Source organism: Martes martes (assembly GCF_963455335.1).
Source record: "Martes martes genome assembly, chromosome: 10".
NCBI classification, from domain to species: domain Eukaryota; kingdom Metazoa; phylum Chordata; class Mammalia; order Carnivora; family Mustelidae; genus Martes; species Martes martes.
The window spans coordinates 110,720,719-110,740,899 of NC_137898.1; positions in this window are offsets into that span (position 1 = coordinate 110,720,719).

Consider the following 20,181-nt stretch of genomic DNA (forward strand, 5'->3'; position numbering starts at 1 on the left):
GTGAAGTTCGCAACTTTGCACAGAGTGTCCCCAGCAGGCCTCACTGAGAAGATGTCATGTGAGGAAAGGCCAGGAGGCCTGTGGAGGAGCCTTCCAGCCCCGGGGGGGGGGCAGGTTGCCCAGAGTGTGGGAAAAGCAGGGAGAAGGTTGGTGTGTGGACGGCAGAGACGTGAAGGAGAACTCACTGAGACCATTCATTCAGGGCCTTGGGGACCACTGTAATTAAGGATGGGGTGTCATTCTGGGGGAGATGGGCAATCACCGTGGGCTTCTGAGCAGAGGCCTGGCGTGATCAAACTCCCGTCTTCACGTGCTCCCTCTCCTGTGCAAATAGTAAACAGAAGCAGAAGGGTAAGGAGATTGCCTAATACCTCCTTGAACTGACACCACGGCCATGCGACTGAGGTGTCCCTGCTTTACAAATGATTTATTAGAGTGATCTAGGCATGGTTAAACGGTGGCTGCGTGATAGACGGAGGACTCAGCCACTGTGCCCAGGGGTCCTGGCGGAGTGTTAGCAGAGGGCTGACTCCCAGTTAGCTGAGGTTATCTGGCTCGTAGAGTCATCTGGCCAGTGTCACTCAACTGGGTGGGAGAAAAGGCCTCGTCCAGGACAAACTTGATGTAATTACAGTTCCGTTTTCCAGGGAAACTGGGTTTTCTCATCAAGTCCAGGCCAACCCCACTGCCTGATTGAAGGTGTAAACTGATTACATTATGGTCAACCCAATGTAGCTTAAAAAAAGTGAAATGACAAACTGATAAAGTAATTGCATTAATTAATGGCTGACACTGCTTAAGAATCCAATTAAGCATTTCATACTTGTTTGAGTGCCTATGATGTACAGGCGCCAGAGATGTAGGGTTAAATGAGGCAGAGAAGACCCCGGTCATCTTGAAGCTTATCGTCTCATAAAGGAGCTGCATATTGTGTAGTTACACAAATCAAATGTTACTGAATTGGGGGCTCCTGGCTGGTTCAGTCAGGGGAGCGTGCCACTCTTGATCTCGGGGTTGTGAGTTCAAGCCCCGAGTCTACTTAAAAAAAATCTTGCAAAAAAAGTCTTTTAAAAGGTTGCTTCAGGGGCGCTTGGGTGGCTCAGTGGGTTGAGCCTCTGCCTTCACGGCTCAGGTCATGGTCTTGGGGTCTTGGGATCGAGCCCCGCATCGGGGTTTCTGCTCGGCAGGGAGCCTGCTTCCTCCTCTCTCTCTGCCTACTTGTGATCTCTGTCTGTCAAATGAATAAATAAAATCTTTAAAAAAAAAAAAACCTACCTGCATTGCTTAAAAAAAAAAAAAAAGATTGCTTCGTTGCAGTTGTGATAAACAACTTAAAGGAAAACTACACTGTGGACTTCAGAGCAGATGGACGGGAGGGAGACTAGTACCGTAACTGCCATCATTCCCACACCCACAGCATGAACCCTAGGACGGCTCTCGAAAACTCAGCTGCAGACATCCCGGTAACAGGATAATTCATCCTCCCCTCACTTGTCCCGGCCACAGGTGGACAAGCTGTCCCCATGTTTCCCGTGAGCTCGTCTTACCTTGGACTCTACCACTTTCTTGTTACCTAGCGTTCCCTCCTTTTCACTGTCTTCCTCTTCCCATTTCGATTTGATAGCCCATCATTAGAAAAACGTTTGAATATTTTAAATGCTTAAATATTTCATTGATCTTAAAATAGAGATCTCAAGCACATGGTACAAAATTCAGAATGTGCTAAAAGGAACACAGCTACAAGGAAGCCTCCTTCCCCTTTCTGGATTCATGTGCTATACTGTGGTAGATATGTGGGCTATTCAGGTATATGCATTTGTCAAAACTCAACTGTGTGCACTTAAGGTTTTTCCATTGCATTCAAAAGAAAAAAAAATAGTGAACAGTTTGAAATTTAGTTAATGATATTCGTGCTGAAGACTTCAGGAGTAAGTGAAGTTATGTTTACAGTTTACTTTGAAATGTATCAAAGATAACATGGTTTGGGGCACCTGGATGGCTCAGTCGGTTAAGCAACTGCCTTGGGCTCAGGTTATGATCTTGGTGTCCTGGAATCGAGCCCCACGTGGGTCTCCCTGCTCAGCAGGGAGCCTGCTTTTCTCTCTCCCTCTGCCCCTCCCCCTTGTGCTGTCTCTCTCTCTCTCTCTCTCTTTCTCTCTCATGCTCTCCTTTCTCTCTCAAATAAATAAATAAAATCTTAAAAATATATATACATATAACATGGATTGATGGTTGCCTGGACAGGTTGACCAAGCAAATATAGTAAAATGTTAATGACAGATTCTAGGTGGTGGATTTACTGGTGTTCAGTATGTAAAATATTTCAGCTTGTCTATATGTTTGAAATTTTTCATAATTAAATATTGGAGGAAGTGTTTTTTTAATCATCCTCCCTTCCTCCACAGTCCCCCAGCCAACTCCTCCTCCCTCACGCAGAGACAACCACAGTTACCAATTTTTCGTGAATCCCTAAGACGTTCTGTGCCTGTGTAAGCCTTCATGGATATATTCTTTTTTCTCTCCCCACAAATGATGGCGTACTGCTTATACTCTTACACGACTTATACTTAGCTGTATGATATAAATTACTGAAACATACGTTCCTGCTTGTTTTCTTCATACTTCTTTTTTATTAATTTTTAAAGATGATTTATGTATTTATTTGTCAGAGAGAGAGAAAGGGAGAATGCACGAAAGTGAGTGAGCAGGCAGAAGCCGAGGGGAGAAGCAGGCCGAGGGAGAACCAGGCTCCCGACTGAGCAGGGAGCCCAATGCGGGATTTGATCCCAGGACCCTGGAATCATGACCTGAGCTGAAGACAGACGCTTATCTGAGCCACCCAGGCATCCCCCCCTTTTTTTTTCATACTTCTTGACAGACATTCAAACAATTATTGGCAGGCCCTAATGCATCCATTGCCCCCAGAGTGTTTAGGATTATTCCTTCAAAAATAGGATCTTACAGTCCTTTTTAAACATAACAGTTATAGAGTCAAAACTTTGGATCAGTAAGAAGCAAAAAACAAAAGGCTTCTGCACACAAAAACAATAGTATGTGAAGTTTAATCGATAAGCTGATTCATAAGAGAACTGGTGAAAACCTAGAGTGACACCAAAGGTTTACAAGATTTTGGACCAAGAGAGGGAGGAGAGAAACAGACCCAAGAGGTGGGGGATGGCCATCGGGCTTCCCAGATGTCTGTACAGCACCTGGAGAGAAAGAGTTCACCTCAAGAGCCTGCCCCACCGCTCAGCACCAGTAAGACCCATGGGAGCCAACCCTAAGCCTAACCCAAACTTGAATCTAACCATAGCCCTATAACAATTTCTATTCTTATCCCTAAGCCAGAAGATCCTTCTCTGCTCTGCCAAGGAATGTCACACATTGCCAGTGCTGAGCCATCTGTTAGCTGTCTTTCTTAGGGAGGCTATGTCAGAGGGAGCTGCTGCCTTCGCCATAGAGTCGTCTGTACCTTCGGTCTGTGTCCAGCCCACAGCGCTACTTAATATGGATGAATCCCTCTTCCACGGCCCCCAAACACTTCTAAGCTCCATGCCCACCTCCAGAAAGTGGGGCCTGGACAAGACAGGTGCCTGGGGCGGAGGGAGAGGGGTGGGTAGAAATGAAAACCCTGCAGCTGCGTGAAACCAAGGAGAACCATCCTGAGGTCTCCGCCCGTGGGACCAGGTCAGGAGTAGAATCTCCACAGCCCACTATATACATGTCACAAAGTCACTTTTCTTGCAGATGTCTCCACCAACCTCGTCCCTTTCCCCGTCCATCAAACATAAGGAATCTAGTCACAACTTTGCGTAAACCTTTCCATCTTTTCCACGCCTACACCCAAGGAGCAACATCACCAGAGAAAAGCGACGTTTTTGTCTAAACCCACAGACTTAGACCTCAAATGAGCATGGAACACTACCCAGTGGGCTCCAGTGGGCTCCTCTTCCACCCCGTTCCCTGGTACACCCATGCACGTCAGACCTCCTCAGTGCGTTACCTCCGTCATACCTCACGACAAACATAAGCGGCAGCTTTCTTTTCTCCCCGCGCCCCATCTTCAAACCGCCACCCCCCGTTTGTAGTTCGTGGCCCTGACGCACTGCACTGGCCAGACCCCTTGCTCCAGCTCGGCACCTTAGCTCCGGCTTGTAATCTGGGTCCCACCCCAAGGATGCCCTTCTTCCAGAAGACTTCCCCCTCTCGTGTAGTCAGGTGTTCCCTTCCCTCCTTTATCATTCCCACCCCTAGTAAAACAAACAAACAAACAAAAACATGACCCTGCAATTGCACTACTGGGTATTTACCCCAAAGATACAGATGTAGTGAAAAGAAGGGCCAGAGTACCCCAATGTTCATAGCCACGGTCGCCAAACTGTGGAAAGAACCAAGATGCCCTTCAACGGATGAATGGATAAGGAAGATGTGGTCCGTATACACTATGGAGTATTATGCCTCCATCAGAAAGGACGAATACCCAACTTTTGTAGCAACATGGACAGGACTGGAAGAGATGATGCTGAGTGAAATAAGTCAAGCAGAGAGAGTCAATTATCATATGGTTTCACTTACTCATGGAGCATAAGGAATAACACGGAGGACAAGGGGAGATGGAGAGGAGAAGGGAGTTGAGGGAAATTGGAAGGGGAGGTGAACCAGGAGAGACTACGGACTCTGAAAAACAACCTGAGGGTTTTGAAGGGGCGGGGGGTGGGAGGTTGGGGGAGCCAGGTGGTGGGTAATATGGAGGGCACGTATTGCATGGAGCACTGGGTGTGGTGCACAAACAATGAATTCTGTTACGCTGAAAAGAAATTAAAAAAAAAAATAAAAGGAAGCTGGGAAACCCGTGTACCTTCCTCCCACGTTCATTTTAAACCTATAACTGTTCTAAAAAACTCAAGTCTTTGAATAAAAGCAAAAAAGCTAAGCAGACAAAAAAGAAAAGAAAAGAAAAGAAACCCTCCTTTGACTCTCTCGCCAGTTCCGATGGTCACTACCCTGATCTCACTGCTCAGCCCCTCTCAGACCCACCCTCCACCTTCCCTGTCCCGGAGCCCCTTCCTCACTTGGCCTCCATGACACCAAATTCTCCTACTTATTTCCAACTCCGAGTGTCTGTCTTTCTTGCCATGGCTAGCCCCTTCCTCTCCACTACACCTGCCTGGTTGTCGTCCTTCTGGGCTCTTCTCTGTATACATCTCCTTTGGTGATCTCATCAAATCCCCTGGTGTTGAATATCACCTATAATGCTGATCACTTCCAAAAGATCTTTCTAGCAATTATCATATGATCTCACTCATGTGTGGAATTCAAGAAACAAATCAGAGGATCGTAGGGGAAGGAAGGAAAAAATAAAACAAGATGAAATCAGAGAAGGAGACAAACCAGAAGAGACTCTTAATCCTAGGAAACAAACAGGGTTGCTGGAGGAGATGGGGTTAGAGGGATGGGGTAACTGGGGGATGGGCATTGTGGGGGGCATGTGATGTAATGAGCACTGGGTGTTATGTGAGACTGATGAATTGCTGACTTCTACCTCTGAAGCTAGTAATACATTACATGTTAATTAACTGAATTTCATTAAAAAATGTGTATCTTTCCAGCTTTGAACCTCTCTCTTGGATTCTTGACTCATACATCCAACCACCAGCTGGCCATCTCCACTTCGGATCTCGTAAACATCTCAAATATGACATGTTGATAGGATGAACTTTACCTGAGCCCTGTGCTCCCAGAACATGGTGGCGGTTAATGCCCCCAACATTTTGCTTTCCAGAGGTGGCTTCCTACAAAGAACCACCCTTCTCCCTATACCTTAAACTGTCTATTCTTTCTAACGATTCTCACAAAACTCAGTTACCTGTGACAAGGCCAGAAACAGACCCACAAAATTCTTATTCTTTGTCCCATAATGATAAGTTGACCTGTTTATACCCCTGCAACTAGCTAGACAAAGAGACAAACATTTCTTGTTTGGCGGACTGGCTGAGACTCCCCTGATTCATAAAAGCAGCCCAAGCTGTCAAATCACCCCGTGTACAACTTATCTCCTCTTCCAGGCAAAACCATCCTCTGGCGCTCTGGTCTTGGGAGCTGGCGTGCTCTCGCCGTCGCCACAGCCCAAATAAGGTCAGTTTCCTTATTCGTCTGACGCCTTTACCTTTGCCAACAGGCAAATCAGAACTTCTGATTCTCGTCTCTGTTCTTTAACTGCCGTCTCCATACCTTTACCTGTGCCTCTCTCATCTCCCCAAGGCTTTACCCTCTCAGTGTAAAGCACTGTCCTCCACCCAGTTGCTATGGTCAAAACCCTCAGCATCCTTCTTCCTTCCTCCTTTTTGCCTGTCCCCTACAATCAGTGTTTCAGCCCATGTTCTGAAGTCTGGCCCTCAACATGATCTGGGTCTGTTCATTTCACTCTACATCCACACTGTCACCTTTCACAAGCCACATTATGACAGTAGCAGAACCCACACCTCCGGAATCATGTGCTCTACAGACGTGGTGGGCTAGAACAGACAGAAGAACCAGTCACCACCGGTTGTATCGCAAGGATCCCAATGATACGTTAGAGAGCATGGACCCAATTTGGAGTGCTGAATGATTGTTTTGTCCAATAATGACTCTTTTTTTAAAAAGATTGTATTTATTTATTTGATAGAGAGAGAGATCGCAAGTAGGCCGAGAGAGAGGGGGAAGCAGGCTCCCTGCTGAGCAGAGAGGCTGATGCAGGGCTTGATCCCAGGACCCTGAGATCATGACCTGCGCTGAAGGCAGAGGCTTAACCTACTGAGCCACCCAGGCGCCCCCACATTTAAGTATTTTTATCCTCACTGAAATCCATTTTAACTCAGTAGAGAAAAGACTTGTTTTTTTAAAATAAAGATTTATTTATTTATTTTGGCAGGGGGGTGGTGGGCAGAGAGGAGAGAGCAGCTCAAGCGGACGCCCTCCTGAGCGTGGAGCCCTACGTGGGGCTCGATCCTACGATCCTGAGATCAATACCTGAGCTGAAATCAAGAGTCAGGCTCTTAACAGACTGAGCAACGCAGGAGCCTCTCGTTTAAAATATTCTTTAAATCACCTGCTCATTTAAGAAAAATTAAACGCCATGTTAAAACATACAGCAGGGGAGTGGAAGTATAATCTCGTCTCCCACCTTTGAGGGAATCCACTGTCAAGAGTCTGCTTTGTTCTCCCACTCTGTGTTCTGTGTCTCTAGTAAAGAAAGCACACAGGAGTCTTCCCAGTACCGCCGGTGTAGCCCTTGCATCAGAAAACCTGGAGTGCATGATAAAAAGGCAGAGCTCTAAGCTCCACCCTGCAAAGATCCTGACCCCATAGGTCAGTAGATAGTCCCAAATCTGCCTTTTCCCCCAGGTACGCACTTGGGAGTGATTTTTACATGTCCTCGTGGTTGAGAACACCAGGGTAGTGCTTAAGAGCAGGTCCAGCTACTCATGAACAGTGATACCCTGTGTGTACGTATGAGTTACCCCAGCTGAGCCTTCGCTTACTTACCTGTAAAGCTGGGATCAAAGCAGCATCTGCAGGTGCCCGAGGGGCTCAGTCCATTAAGCATCTGCCTTCGGCTGCAGCCATGAACCTGGAGTCCCAGCATCGACTCCCCAGGTCAGGCTCCCTGCTCAGCAGGAAGGAGTCAGCTTCCCCCTCTGCCCCTCCCCACTCTCATGCTCTCTCTCTCTCTCAAATAAATCAATAAAATCCTTTTAAAAATAGCATCTGCATCACAAAGGTTTCTTTCTCTTTCATGGAGTTATTTTAAAGATTCAACATGGGGGCACCTGGGTGGCTCCAGTGGTTAAGCCTCCGACTCTTGGTTTTGGCTCGGGTCATGAGCTCAGAGTTGTGGGATCGAGCCCCGCGTTGGGCTCCCCAATCAGCAGAGTCTGCTTGTCCCTCTCCCTCCGCCCCTGCTCTGCTCACGCGCATGTGCGAGCACACACAGCCTCTCTCTCAGATGAATAAAATCTTTAAGAAAAATTAAAAACTAGGGATGCCTGGGTGGCTCAGTCAGTTGAGCGGCTGCCTTTGGCTCAGGTCGTGATCCCAGCATCCTGGGATCGAGTCCCGCATCGGGCTCCTTGCTCGGCAGGAAGCCTGCTTCTCTCTCTCCCTCTGCCTGCCTCTCTGCCTGCTTGTGCTCTATCTCTCTCTCTCACTGTCAAATAAATAAATAAAATCTTTAAAAAAAAAAGAAAAATTAGAAACTAAAGATTAAGTATGATAAAGCACGTGAAGCATGCTGTATGGCACACGGAAGCACTGGCCACGTGGGACAATGAGAGCTGATGCACCCAACAGTCCACGTGGGCACCGTGCTCTTTACAAAGCTGAGTACTTGTAAAGCTGGAATCCTTCCCTCCCTGTGGAGAACTGAAGCATCATTCCATCTTCGCATCTGGCTGCTGTGAATGACCTGGGAGGAGGGAAAAAACGGTGATGCAGAGGTTGGAAGGAACCATCATCCTGATGAGGAGCGGACATGGCCTAGGCCAGGAGCAGGGACGGTCCCACCCAGCGGGGGGGGGGGGCACCACGACGCATAGACGGGGCAATGGGAGTGAACGTTCTCTTCTGATCGCTCTGCCGCTCAAGTTGGAAAGCTGACGTTGTGAGAAAAGAAAATGGGACACTGTGATTTACGGTGGAGGGAGAGCCAAGGGGCTGAGGAAGTGCATCCGACTCCGAGGTGGCCCCAGGGATGCCCTTGAGACTCCAGGTCCCGGATTCTAGCTGAGACTGCTCGGCTTAGTTAAGGAGACGGAGACTCGGCCGGGGTAGGTGACGTGCCCAAGGTCTCACAGCTCGTGAGCCACGTTCAGCCGCTCCCACGCAGGCAGTGAACAGGTATGGAAGGTGATGGAACCAGGGCTGGGGTCGTGCTGTGGGACGATGATGGAGGAGGGTGAGCATACATGTGAAGGAGTGAGTGTGATGATCGACCGTGGGGTTACAGCTGAATCGGGAGGGTAGAGAACAGTGAAAGACAGAAGGACCAAAGTACTGGGTGAGAGCCTAAGGATTGTTGGGGTCAAGACACAACAGGGGACTGAGTTGATAGGAGAGATACAAGGAGGTGGCTGGAGAGTGAAATGGAGCTCCGGCTGTTAGCAGTTGCAGGAGAGGGTCGCTGAGGTCGGGTGGAGGACCGGATCCCTGTGAGAGAGAGGAAGCTGGGGACCTGAGAAGCCAGGCATTCCTGATGCTTTTGGGATCCCAGACACATCCCTTAACCCACTTCTGATTTCAGCACCAGCCACGGCGAGAGCATTCTGGTCTCCCCCTGAGAGCTCCCCACCTGAAGAGGACACCTCTCTTCTCTGCTTTCACTTCAGGGTCTTCTCCAAGCCCCCAGGAGCCTGCTGGGTTCACAGGCAAACGTAGCAAGTATGGGGAAGATAATGCTTCGAGGAATAGCCCTCAGCCAGGAGGGTCAGAAGCCGGAGAGTAAGTGACCCAGATGCCGGTCCTTTGGTAGATAATGTTGGGGGGCACTAAGGATGGTTCCCAGAGTTCTCAGTGGACTTGAGTCTCCCGTGTTCATGCTAGCGACCTTCATGCCACACCTTTGCAGAAGCTTTTCTGCCTTCCCTGTCTTCCTCTCCTTGCTCCCTCGTTCGCGACGACTGGATTATCTACCAAATACACCACTGGTATGTCAAGTCCTTGTTTCAGGAGAAAGCTTACAAAAACACCAGAGTATGAATAATCTTCTATGTTAATATTGAAATCACTAAGAATTATGACAGAAGTCACGTCGGAGAGAATGATAGAGGGTCAGGGCTTAAACTGATTCAGGAATGAGCGAGTATGACCTAGGAGGTCGATACGTGATGGCGACAAGGAGGGTGCATGGACGGACAGCCCACTGACGCCCGACTCAAAACTGAGCGCTTCTAGGAAAGAGGGGAGAGAGGATTTGGAAATGGCAGTGGGAAGCAAAGACCAGCACATGAGCTCCAGGCCCCGTGGTACTTCGACCATCTTGTGAGAGAAACGCAGGCGAAGCAGTGACGTTAGGGCTAAAGCAAGCTTCACCGAGAATAGGAAAGTAAAGAGAAGAGTTTGAGGATACAGAGGGTTTTACTGCCTGTCCAGAGGTGTGACTGTTGGGGAAATGGGAGATGGAATCAGATGGGGGAAAGTATCGAGGGGTAAACTAGGTGTTGGGGCTTCTAGTGGACACAGGCCTAACAAGGCTAAAGGCATAATGAGATTGGCTTTAATAGTGTAAGAGCAGGTACGCGGGCGGCGGGGAGGGGCGTGTCAGGCAGTAGGGCTGGGTGGGGATCTTGCCGGAAACACACAGAGTTCTAGTGTCCCTTCTCCGCTACAGTTGAAAGTGTGTGGAAGCTGAGAAAGGGCACTCCTCCTCTACTCAAGTCCAGAGGAATCTTGGGAATTCTCTCTCTCTCTCTTTTAAGATTTTTAAGTAATCTCTACACCCAGTAAGAGACTTAAATTCACAACCCTGAAATCAAGAGTTGCACACCACACCAACTGAGCCAGCCAGGCGCCCCGGGAATTCTCTTGATCCTTGTTAGGAGGAGCAGGGAACCTAGGGAGAAAGACAGGCTTAGCCAAAGTACTGAGAATTCTGGGGAACACATTTTTTTTTTTAAATATTCTATTTATTTGTCAGAGAGAGCGAGCACAAGCAGGGGGAGTGGCAGGCAGAGGGAGAAGCAGGCTCCCTGCTAAGCAAGGAGCCTGTTGTGGGACTCGATCCCAGGACTGTGGGATCATGACCTGAGTCAAAGGCAGACACTTAACTGACTGAGACACCCAGCTGTCCCTGGGAAACAAATTTTTATTTTTTTAATTTTAATTTTTGAAGATTTTATTTATTCATTTGAGAGAGAGAGAGAGAGAGCACGAGTGGGGAAGGAGCAGAGGGAGAAGCTGACTCCACACTGAGGCAGGGAGCCCCATGTGGGACTTGATCCCAGGACCCTGGGATAATGACCTAAGCTGCAGGCAGATGTCCAATCAACTGAGCCACCCAGGCACCCCCTGGGGAACAAATTTTAATAACTAGTTTGAGGCTCGTGTTTTCAAAGCAACTGATGGACTGTCACCTATTCTTTCCAGCTTCTTTATTATCAATTGTTAATCAACACCTGAAGCTTAGGCTTTAACTGTATTTTTTAAACAAGGATGAATTAAATAATACGGGAGTTATGATATTCTATTTATATAATGGAAAATAACCCCCAAATCCTGAAAAATAGAAAAAGTATCTAAAGATGAAACATTGCAAAACAACACTGTGAGGTCCCAGAATTGTCAATTCTTGAAAATCCAATGATTGGGTATATGATTTCTGGAACAAATGGATATTTTAACCAACTTGTTGGGTTGACTAACTTGCAACCTATGAACGTGCTTGGAGTCAAATTATCTTCCACCACATCAGCTAGTGTTGGTGGCCGACACTAGATCTAAGTCTTCAGATTTGGGATTTAATGCTCCTTCTTGTCTGAAGGATGGTTTCACAGAAAAATATCAACGGAAATATGCTCGAGGCACGTTTTGCTTGAACTGTGGGGTTGAACCTTCCCTTCTAGACTGGATTCTTCTTATCTTCCCTGAGGCTGCCTCACCAAAGACTCAGACTCTACATCTTCTTTGCTCCCCATCACGTCTGTGGATCTCTCCTTACTCCCAGGATCCGCCCTAACTCTTGACACGTAGGAGAGGACCAGTTAACTTTCGGTTAAGTCTAAGTTCTCTGACATTTCTGCTGGACCTTGCTCGTTCCAGCGCCCAAGTCAACCTCATCCTCTTTCCCTTCCTGTCCCACTGAATAGTTCCCCAGCAAGTAGAAACTCGCCTTCTTGGAAAAAGAAGACAAGTCAGAGGTTTTCGATCTGGGCATTCCGGTATGGTCCAGCGACCACTGTTGGATTTGCAGCCTCTGGGATGGGGAGTGATCAAAGCTCCGTCTCACGCGCTCCCCCTGGTGGTACATCAGTTAACTACAGGGGCAGGAGCTGCCGTCTGAGATGACATTGATTTGGGGCTTAAGGGGGATTTCAAAGAACCTGGAAAACACACAGACACACAGACACACACACACACACAAACACGCTAATACTTCTAATATTTGTTTCATTATCTATAATTACACATGCAATTATTCACTTTCCCAGTACCAGAAAAAACAAGCAACTTTATCTTGCCTAATTAGCGCTAAGTGGAAGAAACAGAAATTAGCAGCTGTTGGCCAATTATAACATTTTTATTCATGCTATCACTCGGAGACCTCCTCTAATTAGAACTTTATTTTAAAATTCTGTAATAGTAATTCTACTCAAGCTACTATCATTCAAAAGCCTTATCCAATTTATTTTTAAATTCTTTGTTTAGACAGTTTATAAGATAAGGATGAATTATGAAAATAATATCTTAGTAATAGAATTTACAGACTTTCTACATGAAACTGAATTTCCTAACTGAATTAAACTCGAAGTAAACTGTCAGAGTATTTTTCTGTGCCAAAGAAATCCAGTCGTTGGAGCACGAAGGATATGTCTGCTTTATTTTGCTTAATGAACTACTTACAACTTATGAAATTAAAACATCCCAGGCTTCACAAGACTAGGCAACAAAGTCACATCAATATATTTTTTAAGTTTATTTATTTTAGTAATCTCTACACCCAACGTGGGGCTCGAACTCACAACTCTGAGATCAAGAATCTCAGGCTCCAACGACTGAGCCAGCCAGGGGCCCCCGGGTCACATCAACATCAAAACTACAGTTTTGCCACTTTGTCCACCAACCTCCACTTCTCCCCGCCATGTGCTTTACTTTTTCTTTTCTTTTCTTTTCTTTTTAAGATTTTATTTATTTATTTGACAGAGAGAGACTCAGCGAGAGAGGGACACAAGCAGGGGGAGTGGGAGAGGGAGAAGCAACCAGGCTTCCTGCCAAGCAGGGAGCCCGATGCGCAGCTCGATTCCAGTACCCCGAGACTGTGACCTGAGCTTAAGGCAGACGCTCAATATCTGGGCCACCCACGCGCCCCTGCTTTACTTTTTCAACGCCAGGTTAATTTTTTCAGAACACTTTTTTAACATAAGAAATTTCACAAAAGTAGGGGCACTTGGGTGACTCTGTCGAATAAGCATCTGCCTTCGGCTCAGGTCACGATCCCATGGTCCTGGGATGGAGACCTATGTTGGGCTCCCGGCTCTACAGGGAGTCTGCTTCTCCCTCTGCCCATCCTCCCACTCATTCTCTTAATCTCCCTCTCAAATAATAAGTAGATAAAATAAAAAAAAAAAAGAAACTTCACAAAAGTAAAAAAAATCACAGTGGAACCCCATATGCCTACAGTATTAGATTCATATGGCCGCTGTAACAAATTACCCAAAATTTAGTTGCTTAAAACAATACAGATTTATTCCCTTACGGTTCTGGAGGTTAAAAGTCCAAAATCAAGGTGCCGGCAGGGCTGCATTTCTTCTGAAGGTTCCAGGAGGGAATCTTGCCTCTCCTGCCTACTAGCCGCTGCCTGCCTGCTGTGCCGTCGGCTCCCTCCTCCGCCGAGCCAAAACATCTTCTCTCTCTTTGACTCTGCTTGCCACCACTGGCACAGGGCTGTCGTCTTTTTTGGCTTTGACCCTCTTGCCTTCCTCTTACAAAGACTCTTATGATTACGTGGGGCTCACCTGGAAAATCCCGGATCACCTTCCCACTAATCCAGATCTGTAACACCTGTAACATTCCTTTCACCCTGGAGATGAGGACACGGACATCTTTGGGGCAGTCCGTTATTTTGTCTTCCGTCCACACCAACCATTCACAATCACTCTTGTCCCACATATACTTCCAATCTATTATTTTGAAGCAAATTCCAGATAGCCTGGCATCAACATCTTAGTATGCATCTGTAAAAGCTAAGGGTTCCATCTAAAAACAAGACAGTAAACCGATATTCCACTAAAGAAAAAAATCAACACATCTTGATATCATTATTTAATATTCAATTTCCCCTGATGGCTACTTCTTCCTTACTGAATCAACACAACCCATACGGTTGACACTCTAGCTTGTAAGCTTCTGAGATGCCCCACCCTGATCTTCCTTCCATGAAAGGCGCGTTGTCCCAGCTCTGCCGTCTGCTGGCAATGTTCTGACTGCCTCAGCTATGGGGAACCCCTTCGCCCAACACCACACCTCTTCTGAGAGGCCCAGCTCCTATAACTTCTCAACAAAGAGAATGAAAGCCCGGACCATCTCCACCTAACTCTGTCTTCAGAGTCAGCTTCCTGGAAAATCCGTCCTGGGACAGTGGTCGCTGGGAGGAGGGTTCCATAGACAAGCAGCTAAAATGGGGTTTTAGAACGGAATCACTTCCTACTGTTAGGATGAGGGCCCCACCCATCACAGATCATTCCCTCTTTGTCTCGTGGTGAATTACTTGATAGAGGCTGGAAGGAAGGCCATTAGCTGCTCAGTCTACCAGGTGTCTGAGTGATAGAGATGAACTATAAGAAGGATAGGATAGTAATTATAAGCACGAGGGTGTTGGGTGGTATAAGAAAACGATGATGACAATCTGAAAGCACAAAAGGCAACTGAACCACCCAGGCGCCCCTAGCATGCGACTCTTGATCTGGAAATCGTGAGTTCGAGCCCCACTTGGGGTGCAGAAAATTACTTAAAATCTTAAAAATAAAAAACTTCAGCGGGGCCTGGCTGGCTCAGTTGGTTAAACATCCAACTTTTGATCTCAGCTCAGGTCTTGATCTCAGGGTGGTGAGTTTGAGCCCCATGCTGGGCTCTGTGCTGGGCTTGGAGCCTACTTAAAAACTAAACTAAACTAAATTAATAAGAAACTTCAACAAATAAAAGTGTGGCATTAGCTCAACAATAGACAATGAGTGGAAATGAAGTCTGGAAACAGATTCTACACAGATACAGAGAGCTAAACTATAGATAAGTAAATCTTTTGTGATTAAGATGTTAATTCAAATTTTGGAGAAAGGAATGCATGACATGAGAACAATTTTTTCCTATTCAGGAAAAAATTCCTATGTCACACCACGTACAAATAAATTCTGATATATAAAAGTGTAAACATAAAAAGCAAAATGTATGACACTTTTAGAATTTGGGGCTAGGGAAGAAGTTCCTAATCAAGACATAAATCCTAGGGGTACCTGGGTGGCTCAGTGGGTTAAGCATCTGCCTTTGGCTCAGGTCATGATCTCGGGGTCCTGGATTCAAGCCCTGGATTAGACTCCCTGCTCACCAGGGAGTCTGCTTCTCTCTCTCTCTCTCTGTCAAATACATAAATTTAAAAAAAAGACATAAATCTTAGAAGGTATGAAGAAAAGTAAAAACATTAGGACAAAAGAAAACATACACAAGCTATTTCTGGTGGAAAGAGAATAATCCCAACACACAAAACAAAGCATTTCTGTCCATATTACAGAAAATGGTCCTTAAAAAATCAGTAAGAAAAATTCTAATAATCTAATTGAAAATCGGAAAAGGATATTAATAGTTCACCAAAGAAATACAAATGATCAACAAATTTATGAATGCAACTCAGACTCAGAACAGAAAAATGCGAATTAACAAGAAATTTTTTTAAAAATAAGTAAAATAAAATGAAAATGTTTGCCCATCATTTGTCAACATATCAAAATTTTGCCATTATTTGGTATTAATGAAGGATCTGAGGAAACAAATGTTCTTATAAACTCTTTTTTGAAAAACCACTGGACTATTCTTTTTTTGAGATTGAGTCTTTTATGGTTTGTCTCCCTCCCAATCCCATCTTTTCATTTTTTCTTTTCCTACCTCCCCCCAACACCCCCCTCCCCGCCTTGCATCTCCACTTCCTCATATCAAAGAGATCATATGATAGTTGTGGACTATTCTTTTTTAAGATTTTTATTTATTTATTTATTTGACAGACAGAGATCGCAAGTAGGCTGAGAGGCAGGCAGAGAGAGAGAGGGGGAAGCAGGATCCCCACTGAGCAGAGAGCCCGCCCCTGGCCTATTCTTTTTAAAGGAAATTGGCAAGATCTATTAAAAATATGTGCAAATAGGGGCGCCTGGGTGGCTCAGTGGGTTAAAGCCTCTGCCTTAGGCTCAGGTCATGATCTCAGGGTCCTGGGGTCGAGCCCCGCATCGGGCTCTCTGCTCAGCGGGGAGCCTGCTTCCCCTGCTCTCTCTGCCTGCCTCTCTGCCTACTTGTGATCTCTCTGTCAAATAAATAAATAAAATCTTTAAGAAAAAATATGTGTAATGACCTCTGACCCAGCACACTTCTGGGAATATATCAGACAAAATTACTCACACATTTTCCCCCAAAATACGTTCACTAATATGTTTATTGCAACATTATTTATAGTAGCAGAAGACTGGTAACAATCTAAGCATCTATTATCAAGAGTGGTTCAATAAATTGTATTTCCCACAATATATGGCATTCTATGAAGCCATCAGAATCAGTCTGTATCAAAATGGAAGAGAGGTTTCCAAGACCCTATTATGTCCAAAAAGCAAGTTACAGAACAATATTATAACTGGTCTCATTCGTGGGGTCGCTCACCCATCGTGTGTATTTTATGTACAAATACATAGGAAAAAGACCTGAAAGATAAACATAAAATTGTGAACAGTGATTGTCTCTTACAGGAAATGGAGTTGGAGAGGGTAAAAGGAAATTTTCACTTTCCACTTTGTATCTCTATTGTTAGATTTTTTTTTCATTTTACAACATGGTTGCATTATTACAAAGAGGAAATAGATTAAATACTGAAATAACCATTTTTCAGGTAATGGGTCTAACGGTGATTTTCACCATCTTCTATTTTTCTTTCCTTTTTTTTTTTTTTTAAGATTTCACTAATTTATTTTAGAGAAAGAGAGAAAGCGTGAGCGGGAGGAGGAGTAGAGGGAGAGGGACAAGCAGGCTCCTCACTGAGTGCAGAGCTTGACATGGGAATCGATCCCACGACCCTGAGAGCAGGACCTGAGCTGAAACCAAGAGGTGGATGCTGGACGGACTGAGCCACCCAGGCGCCCATCTTCTATTTTTCTATATTGTCCAAATTTTGTACAATGAACTAATACTTTTTACACAGTGGGGATTCTTTTATGAAAATAGTGGTACTGGGTGTCTGGCTGCCTCCGTCGGTAGAGCATGCAACTCTTGACCTAAGAGTCGCGGATTCAAGCCCCACATTGGGCATAGAGCTAACTATAAAAATAAAAAGATAAATAAGGGTACTACCTTAAAAACATGCCAACTGAAGGAAGCCAGTCACGAAAGGTGACATATTATTTGATTCCCTTTATATAAAATGTCCAGTATAGGCAAACAGAGACACAAAGTAGATTCAGTGGTTGTTTAAGACTCAGGTGGTGTGAGCGCCTGGGTGGCTCAGTGGGTTAAAGCCTCTGCCTTTGGCTCAGGTCATGATCCCAGGGTCCTGAGATCGAGCCCCACATCAGGCTCTCTGCTCGGCAGGGAGCCTGCTCCCCTCTCTCTCTGGCTGCCTCTCTGCCTACTTGTGATCTCTGTCTGTCAAATAAATAAATAAAATCTTAAAAAAAAAAAAAAAGACTCAGGTGGTGTGAGTTGGGACGGGTGTTGGGAGCGATAGCTAAAGGGTGTTGGTTTTCCTTTCCAAGGTGACAAAAATGTTCTGAAATTGATTGTGGTGATGATTGCACATTTTGGAGTATCTGAAAAACCATCTAATTATACATCTTCAATGGGTGAATTGTGCGGCACGTGAATTCTATGTCAGTAAAGCTATTTCCAAAATATCTTAAAAAAAAAAAAAAACAGTGCTACAGAGAATCATTTTATACATAAGGAAGAAGCCCAATCCTTTTTGTCCCAGGGTCCTTACCACACCGGGCACACGCACTAACTCTTCTGGTGATGACTGTTTCTGGCATCTCGGTCGAGACACAGTGGCCACACTCATTTGGGCACCTGTCCGTGGGGTGAGATGCTGTCAGGGAATGCCAGCCGTCCCCAAGAACTGTATCATCTTCTGCTTGTCCTGCTAAAGCGCTCTCCCCTGATTCTAAGAATCAGACCATTACAGAGAGTCCTGACCCTTGGCAGTAATCTGTACGACTGCCATTATCAACAATTAATTTCTGCTGCATCATGGGAATTAAATCTGGCTTCTCAGGAATTCGGTGGTTGTAAGAATATTACTAACAACAAAAATAAAAGGTGACATTTATTGAGTACTTACTACGTGCCAAGTGTGGTAAGTATTTTACAGGTGTAACTGGTTATCTGTGCAGAACCTATGAAATCTTTTTCTGTGTGATTAGCTCGACTCAAAATTTGATGAGCTCTGGCTGTGTGCAAGGCTGAAGTACGAAAAAGATGAAATAAGGACAGAAAAGTCACAAATTCTGTGTTATCTTTTAAGGCATAATTGAAGACCATGATCCTTTTTTGAAATTCTGAAACCCAAAAAGCTCTGAAAATCTCCAATGCTCTTGAAAACTCATTTGGTAGCAAAGAAGTCTGATCTTAATTGAGGACAGATTATTTACAGACATTTTTTAGTGTAACTATTCATGTATTTTGCTGTACATATATAAATGATTGATTATGGGGTTCTGCCCCACATTCAGCCAGGATATTCTGTAATATATATGGGATTTCAGATCTCATTCTTATTTGCATTTCATTTGCAAATATACACACACACACACACACACACACACACACACGGACACATTTAATTACATTAAATCGTTGCTTCTGTTTTGAAAGAACCACTAAAGATGGGTAATGTAATAGTCCTGGGACAACCAAGTTCTCATTCTCATTCTTTTTATTCATTATTTAAAATCAAATGACACTAATAACACACTCGAAAAAATGTAGACCATGTCTTTCTTCCATTGGCTGTCATTCTAAAAAAAAAACTGGCAAGAGATGATTGTAGCCAAACATGTTTGTTTCTCTGTGGAATGTAGAAATTTAAACTATGTATATGGAATCCACATTTAATAGGATTAATTCAACATAATAATCATTAATTACTAGTCACTGAAGAGCACACGGATAAGACAATGTTTTAGGCACTATTTAAAAAAAGACAAACAAATTTTCCAGAGAGTAACAACAAGGAGCACTCATTTAAAATATAATCTTCAAAAGTTTTTTCTCTTCATTTATTCTCTACCATTGTTATGCGTAGTAAGTGAATCAGAGTCTGCAATGATTGTTACAGATTGTCACAGCTCAGCACTCACGTGTCTACTTCCACCGGTGATTAGGATTATGGAAATACCAAGTCATGTAGCAGTTCCTCCAAGTTCAGGAGAAAAGTGTTAGTTAAGATCAGGTGAGGATTGGTCGCTCAGGAAAGTTTGGTGAAAACACCGGGATTGAGAAAGATTTTGAAATAGAGATGGCTATTTATCAGCTGCGGAATTTCCAAGAACGAGCTTCTTGTTGGGAATGTAGTCTATATCAACATTCAAGGGATCTAACTTTAAAGCCTTTATAGTCTTTCTTCTTCTTCTCACCACCCCCCCTTAAAGATTTACAAGTTTCCTGTGCATTTCCAACTAAATCTCTCCAGGCAGTTACTGGGGAACAAATGAATGAGTTTCTGCAATGGGTCTTCAGGCTTTCAAATCCTTGTGACTCTGTCAGACCTAAGGAAATTATTCAAATACAGTGCACACTTTGAAGTCAGTGGAAACTTTGTACGTGATGGAACCAAGGCAATATAAAATCAAAAGCACTCTTAAAAGGATTTTATTAATCCCCAGATTCAGTTTCTGGATCCCGTAAAGTTGGATAAATAGATTGGTAGTTATCTCAACAATAATAAAGGCTACTTTGGTTGCCACTAAAAAAAAAATCATGGAGGACTTGGAGGCTTTTGGAAACCTAGTGTAAACTCTCCAAGAAATCTTAATTGCTCCTCTTATGTGTACAAAGGCCACATTTAGAAGCGTCCCGTTTACAAAATCATCTTGGCTTCAGCTTACCTTTTAAGGAACCATCCCATTTACTCAGGCACTGAAAGTGTTAATGCAACTCAAGACGAAAAGTGTCAGGGACCGGTGTATTATATGATCAGAGGGTTTTTCATTTCTTCTTTATCATGTTTATTTAAAATGTTTGGTAATTAGC